Genomic DNA, 14,871 nt, shown 5'->3' on the forward strand with positions numbered 1-14,871 from the left:
TGGAATAGGTGTGGCCTTGTTGGAGTGGGTGTGTTACTGTGGGTGTGGGCTTTAAAACCCTCATCCTAGCTGCCTGGAAGCCAGTATTCTGTTAGCAGCCTTCCGATGAAGATGTAGAACTCTCAGCTCCTCCTGCACCATGCCTGCCTGAACACTGCCATGCTCCTGCCTTGATGATACTGGACTGAACCTCTGAACCTGTGAGCCAGCCCCAATTACATGTTGTCCTTATAAGAGTTGCCTTGGTCATGGTGCCTGATCACAGAAGTAAAACCCTAACTAGGGTAGCATCCCAATCACAGCACCCCTCCCTCCTCTCCTCCCAGTCACACACTTACAAACCCTTCCACCATTACTCCTTCCTCTTCTCCATAGAGAAGGAGAAGCCCTGCTTGGGTACCACCAGCAGGACTAAGCACATCCTCTCCCACTGAGGCCCAACGAGGCCGTGTGACAGGACAGGGACCAATTCTTTTTTGTATATAACCTGAGGTAGAAATACTGAATGGAATGAGAACCTGGCCCACATTTCCCAAGTGGCTATGCTATTTTACAGTCCTAACAGGTGTATACCAGAGCTCCGATCGCTCCACATTTTGGTCAACACCTATTTCCTATCTTTATGCTACTCAATATTCCAGTGAGTGTAAGGTGCTTTCCACTTACCTGCACTAGGATGATGGTCTTTGATGACAAAAATTGCTCACTGACCCATGCCTCCTGGTCACAAGGTGAGTAGTAGGTGAGTAGTAATCACAATTGCTGGCTGTAGTTTGTTGTTTATTGTATTTCCAAGACAGATGTCCCAGTCAGCTCTTACTGTCGACATGATACAGTTTAGAGTCATCAGACAGGAAAGTCTCAAAGGATGGATTGCCCAGACCAGACTGATCCTGTGGGCATGTCTACTGGGGGCTGTCTTGCTAGTCAATTGGTGGGGGAGGGCACAGTCCACTGTGGGCGTCACCATCCACAGGCTGATGGCCCTGGGCTGTACAGGAGAACTGGTCGGGCCTGAATGAATGAATGAATGAATGAATGAGTCGCCAGCAGGGTCCTCTAGTTTCTACCTGACTCCACATTCCAATCTTGAGTCCGTGCCCTTCCTTCCCTTCCCTCAGTGAGGGAATGTGATCTGAAAGCTTAAAGCAAATCAACTGTTTCCTCCCCAGGAGGCCTTCGTTCAGAGTGCTTTGCCACAGTGGAAAGAGGAAACCAGAACAACTCACTGTGCCCAACTACTGACCCCAGGAGAGATTCTGGAGAAGATGGGTCTTTGTCTGACTCCACCTCAGGCACTCGTGATGAGCATCATGGGTGCTTTCCCTCCCATCCTGCTCTGCTTCTCCATCTGTCCATCAAACGCTCTAAGCGTCTACTTGAGGCAGCTGGGAGAAAAATGCCTCCCGTATGTGTTTACTTATATTTCAGATTCTCCCTTTTAAATATGTGATGCTTCACGTCTTGCTAGCATGTTTATATAGTTAAAATTTCATATGCTTTTGTTGATACAGTACCAATAAAAAGAGCTGAAAACGTACATGTGTTGCTCTCCCTGGTGGCTAAGCTTCAGGGGTGGTTAATTAAGAAGGCAAGTCCCTGATGTCTGCCAGAGAAAGTGAAAAATCCTCACTCCACAACCAGGGGATGTGTGACTTTGGAAAGTTCCCTGCATGATTTACTTCCTCAGATCCTCAGGGTGGCTACCATTAAAACGGGGTGGGAATGTCTGACACCTTTGGGCTGTTGGGGGATCCCGTGGCATGGTTAGGTGGAGCTATTACGAGACACGTTTGTAAATAAGCCTCAGGTCAAGAGAAGGTGTACTGAAGTTTTAAGTCCCAAATTTAACATGTTCGTGGGTCCAGTGGGAAGGATCCTCTGAAGCCCTCCTCTGCCGCAGAGGGATTCTAGTTCAGGCTGTGACCAGAAACAGCACAGATGGCCTTCTGGAGGTACAGACCTGTAATCCCAGCTACTTAGGAAGCAGAGACAGGAGGATTGCCAAGGTCAAAACCTGCTTGGGATGGAGTGTGTGTTCAAGGTCAGCCCTGGTGACTACGTGAATTCCTGTCTTGAAGTAAAACTCATTAAAATGACTGAGAGTGACAAGGGACACTTCTTGTCCATCAGGACATTCCCAACTATGCCCTGCCCAATTGATAAGAATTCCCCTTGCTCTTAAGGATCTCCAGACAAACCTCCCTGAGTCGCTCGCCTTCCTCCGGTTCTTCAAACCCACTGCACTAAGAAACCCATCCTCACTGCTACTTCTGTCTCCTCGTTTGGTGTAAGATACTGGTTGGCCTCAGGTGAGCTCCTGCTAGTGCACACCTGACGCATACTTGCGCTCACCTGGCTCTTCTGGATACAGATGGCCTCTCTCTCTGATAGACCAAGGTGGTGACACTTGTGTGACTTCCTGCAAGTCACCCTTTCCAAGTCCCACAGTTGTTACAGTTTGAACATAGAAATGTTCTGCAGCTTCTGTAAACATAGGATGTGGGAGTTACCTGGGGTGGACCAGGAGAGGCTGGTTTCCAGGGTGGCAGTTCAGTCTGGCTTCTGTCTCATTTCTATGTGCTGACTGGATGGCCCAAAGCTGCCTCATGTTCTTCCTCCAGTACTGCCTCAGACACCACGATCACTGTGTCCCCTCAATGGGTCAAACAGATCTACCTCTTCTTCAATAGAGCTCTCCTCCACTAAGTTGCTTCTGTCAGGAATTTGGTCACAGTTACCTAAAGTAACTAACATAATGCCTGGTCATTCAATACGTGCAGATAAAAGATTATCGAGTGTCTACAGCAGCAGTGGATCTCACTCTTCCTAACGTGAAGACCCCTTAATACAGTTGCTCAGGTTGGGATGACCCCGAACATGAAACAATTTTCATTGCTACTTCATAAGTGTAATTTTGCTACTGTTATGAATCATAATGTAAACACTTGGTATGCAGGATATCTGATGTCCAACCCCGGTGAAAGGGTCTTTCGACCCCCAAAGGGGTCACAACCCATGGGTTGAAAACCACTGGCCTTTTGGAAGATTGTTCACTCTGAATGTTACCTCTAGAATTGAGCCCACTCTCAAACACTTTCTGTTCATCTCCCTTGCTATTTTTATAGAATTAAACAAACAAACGTGACATCCACTTGGGATTTTACAATCAAATATGCTTTTTTGGTTTCAGGTTATATATCTTATAAGTTCCCATGTCTAAGGAGGTCTTACTAAGCTGGACAATCAGATTTCCCCACAGTCAAGAATGAACCTCATTTTGGGGAGATGCTGAGCCTTGGGTACAAGGCGATAGAATCCAGGGTTGGAACCCCGCAGAGACATGAAAGGAAAATTAAGAATGAAATGAAAGATCAATTCAAAGCTGGATGAAGAAAAAGGTACTTTTTTTCCCAATAAAGATATTTTAGGCTTTAAGTGATGAAAGTAACTGTTTCAACAAAGACAATGTATCGATCTGTAGAATGAAGGTCTGGAGAAGTAATACAGTTTCTGCAGTAGTGTTAAGTGGGTTCTGTCTGCTGTCTCACTGGGCCTATCTTTCTCTGCTGTGTGATCTTTTTGTCAGGTTGTTTCACACTCAAGGAACTAAATTAGTCATACATGCTCTCGTGAACTAATCACCACGGCTGGGCGGACACTACAGTGTGATTGGCACAGCCGATCATGTCCTGCCCCTAGATGAAGTGTAGTGGTTCAGTGCCAGCAGACCTAGCCCTCTGGTACAGGACAGCCTCAAACTGGAGTGGAGCTTGCCTTAGATGGCAGGGTGATTATATTATTCCTGTGTTTCTGGTACCTAAGAATAACTCCTAAAGAAGACTTTGTGACAGGCATTTCCTGGTTTTAATTGTTAAGGAAAGTGCAGGGATGGGTATAACATGTGAGCGCTTGTGACAGCAAATCGCTACTCTAGGGAAGAAGGGACATTCGGGCGCTTTTTTCCCCCTTCAAGCAATAAATGGACTATTTAGTAGATGTCTGCTCTTAAGGACCACACAGAACACCAAACATTTCATTAAATAAAATAGCTCATTTCCTAAGAACTGCACTGTGCGCAGTGACAAGATGTTCCAGGACTGACTGATTCCTTTGACAGGAACAAGAAGTTACTCCCTGATGTTGAACAGGGAGGCAGGCAAAGGTCATAGCCACTGAGTGAATGCATGGCATGACGTATGAAAGCCACAATGCAACTGCCATCTGGTTTGTTGTTGCTTGTATGAGGACATTTTCTCTGAAATTGTAATTGGCAAACACAGTACTAGGAGTACCCAGCAAGTGCTCTGTGGATTTGAGAACAACTTCTAAGTAGTGTGGCAAGGAGGGGCTCAGTACAGGTTCCCCAGCATTTTCTGTGCCTAAGAATTCACATGGCATCCCAGACTGTAAGAAGGCTAAGTCAGTATAAAGCTGGGGTGGTATGAAACACGGGAACGTTGATGTCCCAGGGACACATCCTAATCAACGACCTCTTAATCAGTGGCTGATTATGTATCTAGACAGCAAGGTCTAAGTTTCATGGTGTCTCACAGAGGTCCTGGGCAGAATTAAGCTTGGTTTCCTGTAGCATTAACTTGCTGTACTAGCCCCAACCCTTCCTTCTCACTTTCCCACTGTCCTGCACAGTTGCTGGGGTCCCTCCTGATCAACTCCCTCACATGGTATGGTTGCCTCATGAGCTCAAGGTCAGCTTCAGGAGAGTAGCACCATCCTGGTAGCTTTCTCCCTTCCTTCCTGGCCAAGAAATTGCGAATGCTTTGGAGACAGGCAGTGTGTTACCAGTCCAGTAACTGTGATAAAACTCTCTGACAAAAGGCATTCTGGGGGCGAGGACCTGTTTCAGCTCACAGTGCAAGAATACGGTCCATCGTGGCAGAGAGGTCAAGGCAGCAGGAGCTCGAATCAGTTGGTACCTGACTCCCGCCAACTGGAGTCAGAGCGATGAATGTTTGTGCTCTGCCCACTTCCCCTTTTCACACAGTCTAGGACCCCAGCCAGGGAATGAATGGTGCCCCTATTTTTAATGTGGATCTTTCCGTCTCAACCTAGCCAATACAGTTCTCCCGGGCATGCCCAGAAGCTAATCCCTCCGGTGACTCTGTCAAGCTGACAATCAACACTAACCATCACATGCAACCACCGGAGTCCCTCGATCCGGGTTGTCCCATGTTAAACATGGCAACATGGAGATCTTGTTTGCCGACTTTCCGGTCATGCTTTCAGCCACTTGGGAGTGGTACGGTCACTGCCACCGGTCGAACATAAACAAAAGGCTGATGATGGAAGAGTTCTTTACATACTCATAAGAACTTAGATGCCACCGTGGTTCTTCTGCACTGGATATTCTCAGTCCACTGTCTGGAGCATCAGCCAAGACATCCACAGCGAAGGGTCTGCCAGTGTGCCAACATCACTGACCCACTGACCTGCTGACCCACTGAGCCAAGGAGAACAATGGCCCACCTCCGTTACTGCTTGTTATGGGAGGTTTTCTTTTTCTTTTTTCTTTATTGGATACTTTTTTATTTATTTACATTTCAAATGTTATCCCTTTTCCCAGTTTCCCGTCCATAAACCCCCTATCCCATCCTCTACCCCGCTTCTTCTATGAGGCTGCTCCCCCACCTATATGCCCACCCCTTCCTGCCTACCCGCCCTGACATTCCCCTACGCTGGGCGTTCGAGCCTTGGCAGGACCAAGGGCTTCTCCTTATGGGAGGTTTTCTAAGTCAATTTCTTAAAGTCAGATTTGTTCCAACTCTTGCTGCCTTTGTGTAACACTGTGTAAGGTCTGAGAGAGACTGCGTTTAAAGGGGACAATTCGTTACTGCTACACTAGGGAGTGAAAACTCATTTATAAGATAATTAGAGTCATTTTTATTAACTCTAAGTTAATGGGTGTTATATATTCAAGCATAGGTTGAATAATGACTGAAAGATTACCATGGCTTTAGTGGGAAATGTCCCCTGTAGGCTCATGCATTTGTACATGTGGTCCCCAACTAGTGGTACTATTTGGAAAGGTTCTGGAACCCTCGCCAGTGGGTCTACCAGTAGAACGTGAGTTTCTGGAGAATGGGGGTTAACTATTGTACCCAGTCATCCTTCCAGCCCAAGCTCTCCCTGCCTCCTTGTTAGTACCATAAGATAAGTCACAGCACAAAGTTCTTGGTACTGTGGACCACGCCAGGCTTGTGCCCTTTGGAGGGCTGTGTAAGAATGTGGATCTTCAGCTGGCAAAGCCCAAGAGTACTGAGTGTAGACCTTAATGGGAGCGTTCTGGTGAGAGTTTGGAAGATTGGGGGTGCAATAGGAAGAGGGACAATGGAAGCCTGGCTCATGAAGTCACAGAGGGATACGAGGACAACCTTGAGAACTGGGCTAAAGGCCACTAGCGTCACACTAGTGACGTCACTGTAGGTTACATGTCCTGAAAATATGAGTGAGGCTGGATTCAAACTAGGCTAATGTACTGGCAGGGGAAACATAAATACGGCACAGCACCCAGCCTTTGGCATGCTTATAGCTCATGAGTCTTTTACATAGATAATTGTGATTTCTTTTACAGCGGAGCACAGAGGTATGAAACTGTAAATTAGTGAAGAAATGGGAGGGAGCACATTTAAACTCACAAAGGGGCTTCAAAAGAAGAAGGTATTGGTGAAGCCCCTGTAACTGCTAGAGAGACTGCTTCGATCACTTAAAGCTTGACCTGTGGATGGGGGTCCTGGGCACGGTGACCTGAGGGTAAGACTCCTTCGATCAATGGCTCCAAAGCTGATCCAAAGCACTAGGACGAGATGGGGTGGGGTGGGGAAGGGTTCCCCAGGCCCAGGCTCAGTCACAAGGGTACTTAAGAGGTTAAAACAAAGTGGTGATGGGAGGGAGCAGGCTACGTCTCAAGCCCACAGCAGAACGTGAGAGCAATGTCCTCGGAATGCAGGTCTAACAGCCATGTAGAATGTAAGGGTTATCGGCCTGCACTGAGGTTCCAGGCAGACACTGAACCACACACAGTGTGTAGGCACAGGCTGCGGAGAGCCCCCGAAGCCAGCGTGTGAAGATTTGAAGGCAGATCTAGAAGTTGCAATGGGGACCACAAAATGAAAGCAGAGAAGGCCATGGAACAGCAATGCAGGCATGGAGAAAAACTCACGCCAGAGAGGCCAAGGTACGGTGACACTGGTGTGGGCACTGGGGCTTAGACAGGGAGGGACTTGGGAACCGTCAGAGCTGGAACATGGAGCGAGTTCAGCGTTTTCCCTGTTGGATTTTGATCTGGCTTTCACCACGTATCTGTCTGAGGTTCTGTTTCTCCCTTAGGGGTAGGAATGTCTGTTTACTATGTGCCATTGTACACTGAGAGCATGTACCCCCCATTTTATGGGGGGCAGTCACAGTTAAGAAAGAGACTGCCTCGAGTCTCAGAAGGGATTTTTAGACTTTGGCCTTTCAAGTACCTTTGAGACTGTTACGACTATGGAGACTTTTGAAGTTGAAACGAACGCATTTTGCATGATGAGATGGCCAGTGTGTAGAGGGCCCAGGGGGTAACGATGCGGTCTGAGTCATGAATGGCCATCGTGGACTCTTGTGTTTGAACACTTGCCTCCTAGAGCACTGCATTGACCTAGGAGGCTGTGGAGCCTGTAGGGGGTAGAATGTAATGGGATGAAGGGATGGTCTGGTCACTGTCTCATAACTAGCCTTACTAGAAGCCAGTCCGGCTTCTAGTCCTCACCATGGTGGACCCTTAAACTACAAGCCAAAGTAAATCCTTCATCCCTTAAGTTGATTTTGCAACAGCAATGAGAAATGTGGTTAAAAGAGACATATTTTAGTGCTGTATGATGTTTGAAAGGGAGGCGCTCTTCTGGTCTCCTTCTTCCTTAACTTTCTGACGCTCTCTTCCTGCAGAGAAGTAGAAACGTCAGAGTGGCATGTAGCACTGCTGGGCCAGCAGGAATTTCAGTAAGGTTTGCAGGAGAGGAGAAGACAGAAACTGGCCTTGGACAGACTGACTTCAGTGAAATAAAAGCCCGTGTGCAGTGTGGAAACCTGTGATGCAGAAAGAGTGCCTGCCACGTGCAACCCTCCCTCTCGGAACAGGGGTGGCCTTGTGCCCCCAGACTAGGGAGGCTGCAGCTGCAGACAGCGGGTTTGACTTCGGTCGGATGCAGATGCACACTGAGGGCTATCCTGGAAGAGTTACCTGGAGCAACTGCTGTCCCCTGGGTGAGCCCATCCTGATCTAAAATCCTGTAGGAATCTCAGAATCTGCTCAATAGATAAAGACAGATGTGTTAACTTTGGTGACACCGTGCTCTGAAGACGAGTCTAGGATGTTATCGGGTGAGCTGTTAAACTCCACTCTGGAGAGAAAGTGGAAGAGAGGGATGGGGCAGACACCAGACCCCCGAGGGCAGCCTGTTGTTACTGCTAGGCATTCAAGGGCCCTGATTCGTTAGCCGTTCCCGAGCGAAACACTGTGAACTTTACTCATGTCTTTTTAATGAAGAAATCAAGAGAGGATCAAGCACGAGCGGAAGGAAACAAGAGATCTTTTTGGTCGTGAGGTAAATAAGTGTTATCGACAGTCAGGATGGCGTGGTCCTACAGCTTGGGAAACTGTACAGTCCCAGAATTAGGACTATCTACTGCGTTAAAAGAACACAAACAAAACCAAGAAAACTACTGACATCTATATTTTTTTTCTGAGGTGCTGTGTCCTGTTACCCCAGTGGAGCTCCTAGAGGTTGGTGAACCCGGAAACATTCACTCTTCCACAGCTGAGAGACTGAGAGGCCCCAAATCAAGGGATTGACCGAAGCCCACTTGGCCGGTGAGGGGCAGGGATGGAAGGCAAGCTCTCACTCCCCGTCACTCCGCTGTGCCATGCAGATTTGAGGTACAATCAGTCAGTCTGGCAGCCAACTAGGGTTAGTGTCCACATGCGGCTGTCCTTAGGGAAAAAAGGGCCCTTCTTAAGGGGCTTGTGAAGGCTGAGGGACAGTTTGAACTGGACCTGACTTTACCTCACTCCTGTCCCTTTGCCCCTGTATTTCTCCTCTGTGGGACAGTTCTCTTTCCGGAGACTGGCTCCGCATCGTTGAACTAACTCAGTCATGCAGCCCACCGTGAGCTGATCATCCCACTCGAAAACATCAGTTTTATTGACATAAGTCAATCATGGGATGACTGGGTGAGGGCTTTTTCCTACTGAGCGCAGGATTTAATCTCACTTTTGAAAAGCTTACTACCTTATACCTAGAACAAAATGTATTCCCTAAAACCACATTTTTATCTGCCTTAGAATTTTGTTAAGTGGATCAAGAAGAATAAGGTGATTCCAAAAACTGAACAAAGGAGGAGAGCGAGGAGGCCAGGAATGAGCCCCAGAACTCAATAGCAGCACTGACCTACAGAGCTGTCGAGCACAGGGGAAACCCAGCTACCTCTCTCCCATGTGGCACCTGTGCCTCTGTCCTTTGAAATGTGGCTGGTGTATGCAGAGAACCGAATTTCACATCTTGTTCCATTTAATACCTTAACAGCCGCATGGATCTGGTGTCTCTCACGCCGAGCACAAAGGGTCTCTGAGGTAACTGAAGACAGAAGAACTGGAACTGCTCACCTCAGGGTGAGGAACTCTGTGTGGTAGTTCAGGGTGAGGAAGTGCTCTGTGTGGAAGTTCAGGGTGAGGAGCTGCTCTGTGTGGAAGGTCAGGGCAAGCTGTGGCTTCTGTTTGTTCAGAGGCTCAAGTACATTTTCTAAGCAGTCAGTACTTCCGTTCCTACTGAGAAGAGAGGTGTCATTCCTGGAAGACCACTGTGGTGAGCTGGTGGGAGAAAGACTGGGGCTTCTGGGAACTGGCGTCTGAATCCAGGCACTACTGACATTTAATGATTGAATTCCTACTCTCTGCTGCAGGGTTGGCACCACTTTTAGACCATTAAAAGAGACTTGTGTGAGCTGGGACTGCCAAGAACTCCTGCAATCCAGCACTCAGCAGGTAGAAGCGGAGGATCGGGAGTTCGAGGCCATCCTCAGCTACGGGTCAAGTCTGAGGCCATTTAAGCTACTCGAGACCCCGTCTCAAATAAAATGAAAAGCAAAACAAACAAACGAAACTGCACCCCAAACAGAAGTGAAACAAGAGGAGACTGTGGTCATGCAGAAGGCAGGCCCTGAGGTCTGTGTGCCTGTTCTGGGTATATGACAGATGCTAATCTCAGGCATGCGGCGAAGGGAAGGTTAAAGCCAGGAGGGCTGGCTCTTTCTCTCAGACTGATTTTTCAATCCATGGCATAAAAATATTTTTCTTTACCCACTAGTAAAATAACTCTGCTATGCAAATGTTTCTGTGAACAAAGCCAGGTTGAAATGCAGGAAGAAACTAAGGCCTACGACTTCCAGCGTGAGGTGGTATGGTGAGAAGCTTCAGAATTGCAAGGAACAGACTCCATTCTTGGGGAGCGGGGAGGGTGTACGTAGAGATCGGAAGAGTCTAGATGCTCACAGAGCCAAGGACAGAGAGGATAAAAGTCTGTGAGAGCAGAAAGCCAACACGGCAAACGGACAGGTTGTATGGAATTCCAGTCTTGGCTTCCCGGTGGAGGGAGAGGAACCAGAAGCCACATCTAAAGAAATTGTAAGGCAGGTGGCACAGGTGAAGAGATACAGATCACTCAGCTGACAGGAGGAGCCACAGCTCTCTCTAACAATGAATCCACTTGAGGATCTTGGTAAGACAATGACTGCACCAGGGGAACGGGCTGGCAGTAGAGAGGTCCGGGTGGTGCCTCTGTGAGAGGCTTAAGACAGAGCTACCCTGTGGGCTCACAGCTGAGGAACCTGGTGGTCAGCCATCCTGGGAGAGAGCTGCAGGACAGTGGGACAGGGTAAGAACCTGACACCAACACGACACACACCAGAAAGTGCAGGCGGCAGGACACCAGCCAGGCACTGAAGGCATCCTGCACTCAGCCCCTACCTTGGTGTCAAGGACCCTGTTACCTGAGGATAAATGTGGACCCAACGCTCCCTCATGTCAGAGGACAGCACAGCCTCTTCTGCTCGCACATGGACCTCTGAAGCACCTGACTTCCACGGTCTCATCCCTCCAGGAGGAAGGTGGGTAGTGTTCAGTGGGCTTTGAAAACAGTGGAGCCATTAGCCCCTCTGTATAGCTCTCAGGACTCAAACTGTACTCCTCCTCCACTCCAGGCACACTCGGGAGGATGACCCCTGGCTATAAAACTAGTCACTCCCCAAAGTGTGACATTTGGAGTCTTGGAAGCTTGGGCAAACCTGCACTGGCCCAGAGACTGCAAAACTAAGTGTGACCAGTAGAGGCTCCTGGTACACAAAGAAAGGAAGTAAGTAAAGCTACTCCTGTCAGACATCTCAGCAGCAGCCTAAATGACAGAAAAGACAAGAGTCCTCCAGTTAGGCTGACCCCACGCTGCCTCAGCTGGCAGATTCCAGTTTGGAGGGAGTCATTGGGATGGACTGTGTCTTGCACAGCCTAACTTCATTTTTCTTCTTGACTAAAGGCTAGTGAGATTCCCACTGTGTCTTATTGTTTAAACGCTTGTGTTTTTATTTTCACTCATCCCCCGATCTTAATTCTATGCATTTTCATTGGGACGTCAGACGTCTTTAATGTCCTGCTCTGTCCCCTCCCTCTTCATAACAGGCGTTCCTAACTGTCTCCTGTCCTTATTTTCAGTCATTGACTTCCCTTCCTTCATTTTCTCCTCCCCCTGCCCTTCATTTGACTTCGCTGATACAATATTGTTACATGTGTCCCCGGGCTTAGGTGTGGCCCTGAAAGTTCTCATGTTGCAGACCTTAGTATCCATTTTGTAGTTTGTGAGGGAGGCCTAGTGGATGAGGTTGGGTGATGGGGGCAAGGGGTATCTTCAACCCACACTTAATGTGTACGTCACAGGAATGATGTCAGTTTTGTGGGAGTTCGGCTCTCTGCTGGCTGGACTTATGCCAATCTGACACAAGCTAAAGTCATCTGAGAAGAGGGAACCTTAATTAAGAAAATTCCCTCATAAGATCAGGCCGAGGGCAAGCCTGTAAGGCATTTCTTAGTGATTGGTGGAGGAGGGCCCAGCCCACTGTGTTGATGCCATCCTTGGGCTGGTCCTGGGTTCTCTCAGAAAGCAGGCTGTGCAAATTTTGGAGGCCAATAAGCAGCTCCCCTCCACCACCTCTGCACGAGCCCCTCCAGGTACCTGTCCTGTTTGAGTTCTTGTCCTAACTTCCTTTGATAATGAACAGAGATGTGGAAGTGTGAGGCGAGTAGCCCCTTTCCTCCCCAATGTGCCTTTTGGCCATGGTGCTTTGTGTCAGCAAAAGAAAGCCTGAGTAAGATTTGCTCCTTGTCTGCCATCCTCTGTGTGCTCTTGCCTGCTCATCTGCTTTCTGGTACAGGGGAAGTCACATGAGGTCCCTCCCAGAGGCCAAGAAAATATCAGTGCTGGCCTCGTGGACTTCCTAGCCTTCAGAACCATGAGCCACACACCCTCTTTTCTCTGTAAATGTTTCATCTCGGCTATCCTGCTGAAGCTCAGAGACCTGATGTACTTAGGAGGACACAGATTCACGGGAAGGGCACTGATGGCCAAAGTCAGGGATGACAGTAGGAGTGGCCAGCGATGGTCAGGACCCAAGTCTTTGCCACTGCTCCGAGGTCCACTGCTGGCTGAATGTGAAATCCCAGTGTCTCTATTTGTCCATGGACAGACCCATTATTAAAGGAGAAGCTGGGGAAGCCCAACTTACAGGGCCAGTTTCTCTCACCACCCTCTCTCCTTGGATCCTAAAATCCCACCTGTTTCATTAAAGACAGCCCTCGGGGGGGGGGGGGTTGGGGATTTAGCTCAGTGGTAGAGCGCTTGCCTAGGAAGCGCAAGGCCCTGGGTTCGGTCCCCAGCTCCGAAAAAAAGAACCAAAAAAAAAAAAAAGACAGCCCTCGGCCTGACGGCTGACTCACTCATGAGTACACACTGAGCAGCAGACATCTTGGAAGGGCTCCTTAACTAGCATGGGAGAGCAGTTGCCGACAGGTAGCTGTCACCTGGGTATGTGAGAAACTCAGACATGTGAAGTGCTCAGAAACGAGAAGAGAAGAGATCGTTGACTTGATCTGAAATTGGGCTTTTCTGTGCACTGTGGTTCTCGGACAATGAGCTTCTCGTCTAATTTCAGTTTCTGTACACCAGACCGACTCCGCTCGCACTGAGTGAGCTGGAACAGAACACAGTTGGCACCATCCCCTGAGTCATCTTGGTCCTCGCACCAAAGGTTCCAACTGTGGCAATCGGTCTTCTGACCATCTACATCAATCCCCAGAATGACCCAGATAATCTGGTCAGCCACAATGTAGCTCAGTCACAATTCACATCAGACCATCTGGTGACTGTGTCTCCTCCAAGGGTAGCCTAGGAAGACCATCTGCCTTAAAACTCTGTGTGTCTTGCCCACAGAGGCGAGAGCTGAGGCAGGTCACACAGCCAGCGAGCCATTCTCCCAGTGCCTCTGCACGAACCAACTATTCCGAAACACCGTGTGGCTCAGCTGCTCTCCAACCTGCAGAGCCTGCTTTGCATTCTCAGCGAGTGTGTAGGAATATTCCAAATGCAAATCAAACTTTATGGGTGCCATAACCTTGGCCATTTATTACAGCAGATCCTGTAATTGCCTGATGTTGCAAAATACAACCGAGGATACTCTGGCTACTCCTCCTCTCCAACTTTAAAATATCCAACTGTCACGTTGAATAAGCCGCCTTCCTGTTTCCTTACACCATTTCTTTGTTTAGTGCTTTTGGTGAGAGCCCTTCTGTATATAAGCAATCAGAGCCAAGCTCAGCAAGACATGGGCAGGAAAACTGGCAGGAAAACCGGCAGGACCGCACACATCAGTCCTGACAGTAACTCAGAAAGAAGTGGGGTTAACACGCTGAGGGAACACAGACTTTCAAAAAATGACAAGGGAAGTTAGAAAAGAACAGGTCAGGTAAAGTGGTGATTACAGAATCTATGGAGATCAATATTATTCAGTTGTAAGAAAAAATGTAATTTGTAGGAAAATGAGTAGGCCTGGAAAAAAAATAAATGTTACGGGAGGCTGACCCAAACGGAAAAGGAAACCAAACCCAACCCATATGTTCCCTTCGTAGGTGGCTCTTGACTTATGTGTAAACACATCTGCATGTACACGAGTGTAAGTGTAGGCACAGTATAACATTTAGGAAGAAGACTGAGAGAGGGACCGAATGTAGGCAAAAGGACTCGTGCAAGAGGATGCAAAGCTAAGTTTTCCTACTTCCAACTCTGTCTTGTTTTTTTGTTTTGTTTTTCTAACGGTGGATGAGAATTTACAAGAGCCAGTTTTGCATCCAAAAGGACCCAGTATGTGCTATTCTTCCTGGCAGAGTTAGTGCTGTGTAGATCTTATCAAGGGCTGAAGTGGTGGCCTTGATCTACAGCTGCATTCACCTGGTGTCAAAGCTGGGCTGACCAAGGGTCAAGGGCCACTGTGCCAGCACAGGAGGAATGCAAATCAGAAAATGCCTGTGTCCTTAGGGGCTTCTGTTTTAACATGGTTTCCCCCAAGCCCTGGAAGGAGCGAGTAGGGGAATGCAAAAACTTCTCTAACTCGATTTGGGATCCTGGTTCCTCTGTCTTGGTGGATAGCACTTGGCTTCCCCAACTCCTGTTGGTCTCTCCGAGCACTCTCTTTCCTGTGCCATAATCTTCCGGCCACTCTTCCTCTTTAACTAGGATTCCACCTTTAATTTGGTTCCTTTTTATCTTCTCCTTTTAGGAG

General features: G+C 48.2%; 1 protein-coding gene and 1 long non-coding RNA gene across 11 annotated transcripts in view; one reads left to right on the plus strand and one right to left on the minus strand.

Annotated features, from left to right (window-relative positions):
- The window catches only part of Zcwpw2 (zinc finger CW-type and PWWP domain containing 2), a 144,416-nt gene that overhangs the window by 14,694 nt on the left and 114,851 nt on the right, over nt 1–14,871 (minus strand). The gene's annotated exons all lie outside the window — the stretch shown is intronic.
- Nucleotides 9,681–11,592, plus strand: LOC120094353 (uncharacterized). 2 transcript variants are annotated; one of them, XR_005488701.2, is made up of 3 exons: nt 9,681–9,857; nt 9,955–11,157; nt 11,251–11,592. It is a non-coding gene; the product is annotated as an uncharacterized LOC120094353 (long non-coding RNA). The 2 variants fall into 2 exon arrangements; XR_010054514.1 differs by having other exon boundaries at nt 9,955–11,592.

This window comes from Rattus norvegicus, chromosome 8 (assembly GCF_036323735.1).
Source record: "Rattus norvegicus strain BN/NHsdMcwi chromosome 8, GRCr8, whole genome shotgun sequence".
In the NCBI taxonomy this organism is placed as follows: domain Eukaryota; kingdom Metazoa; phylum Chordata; class Mammalia; order Rodentia; family Muridae; genus Rattus; species Rattus norvegicus.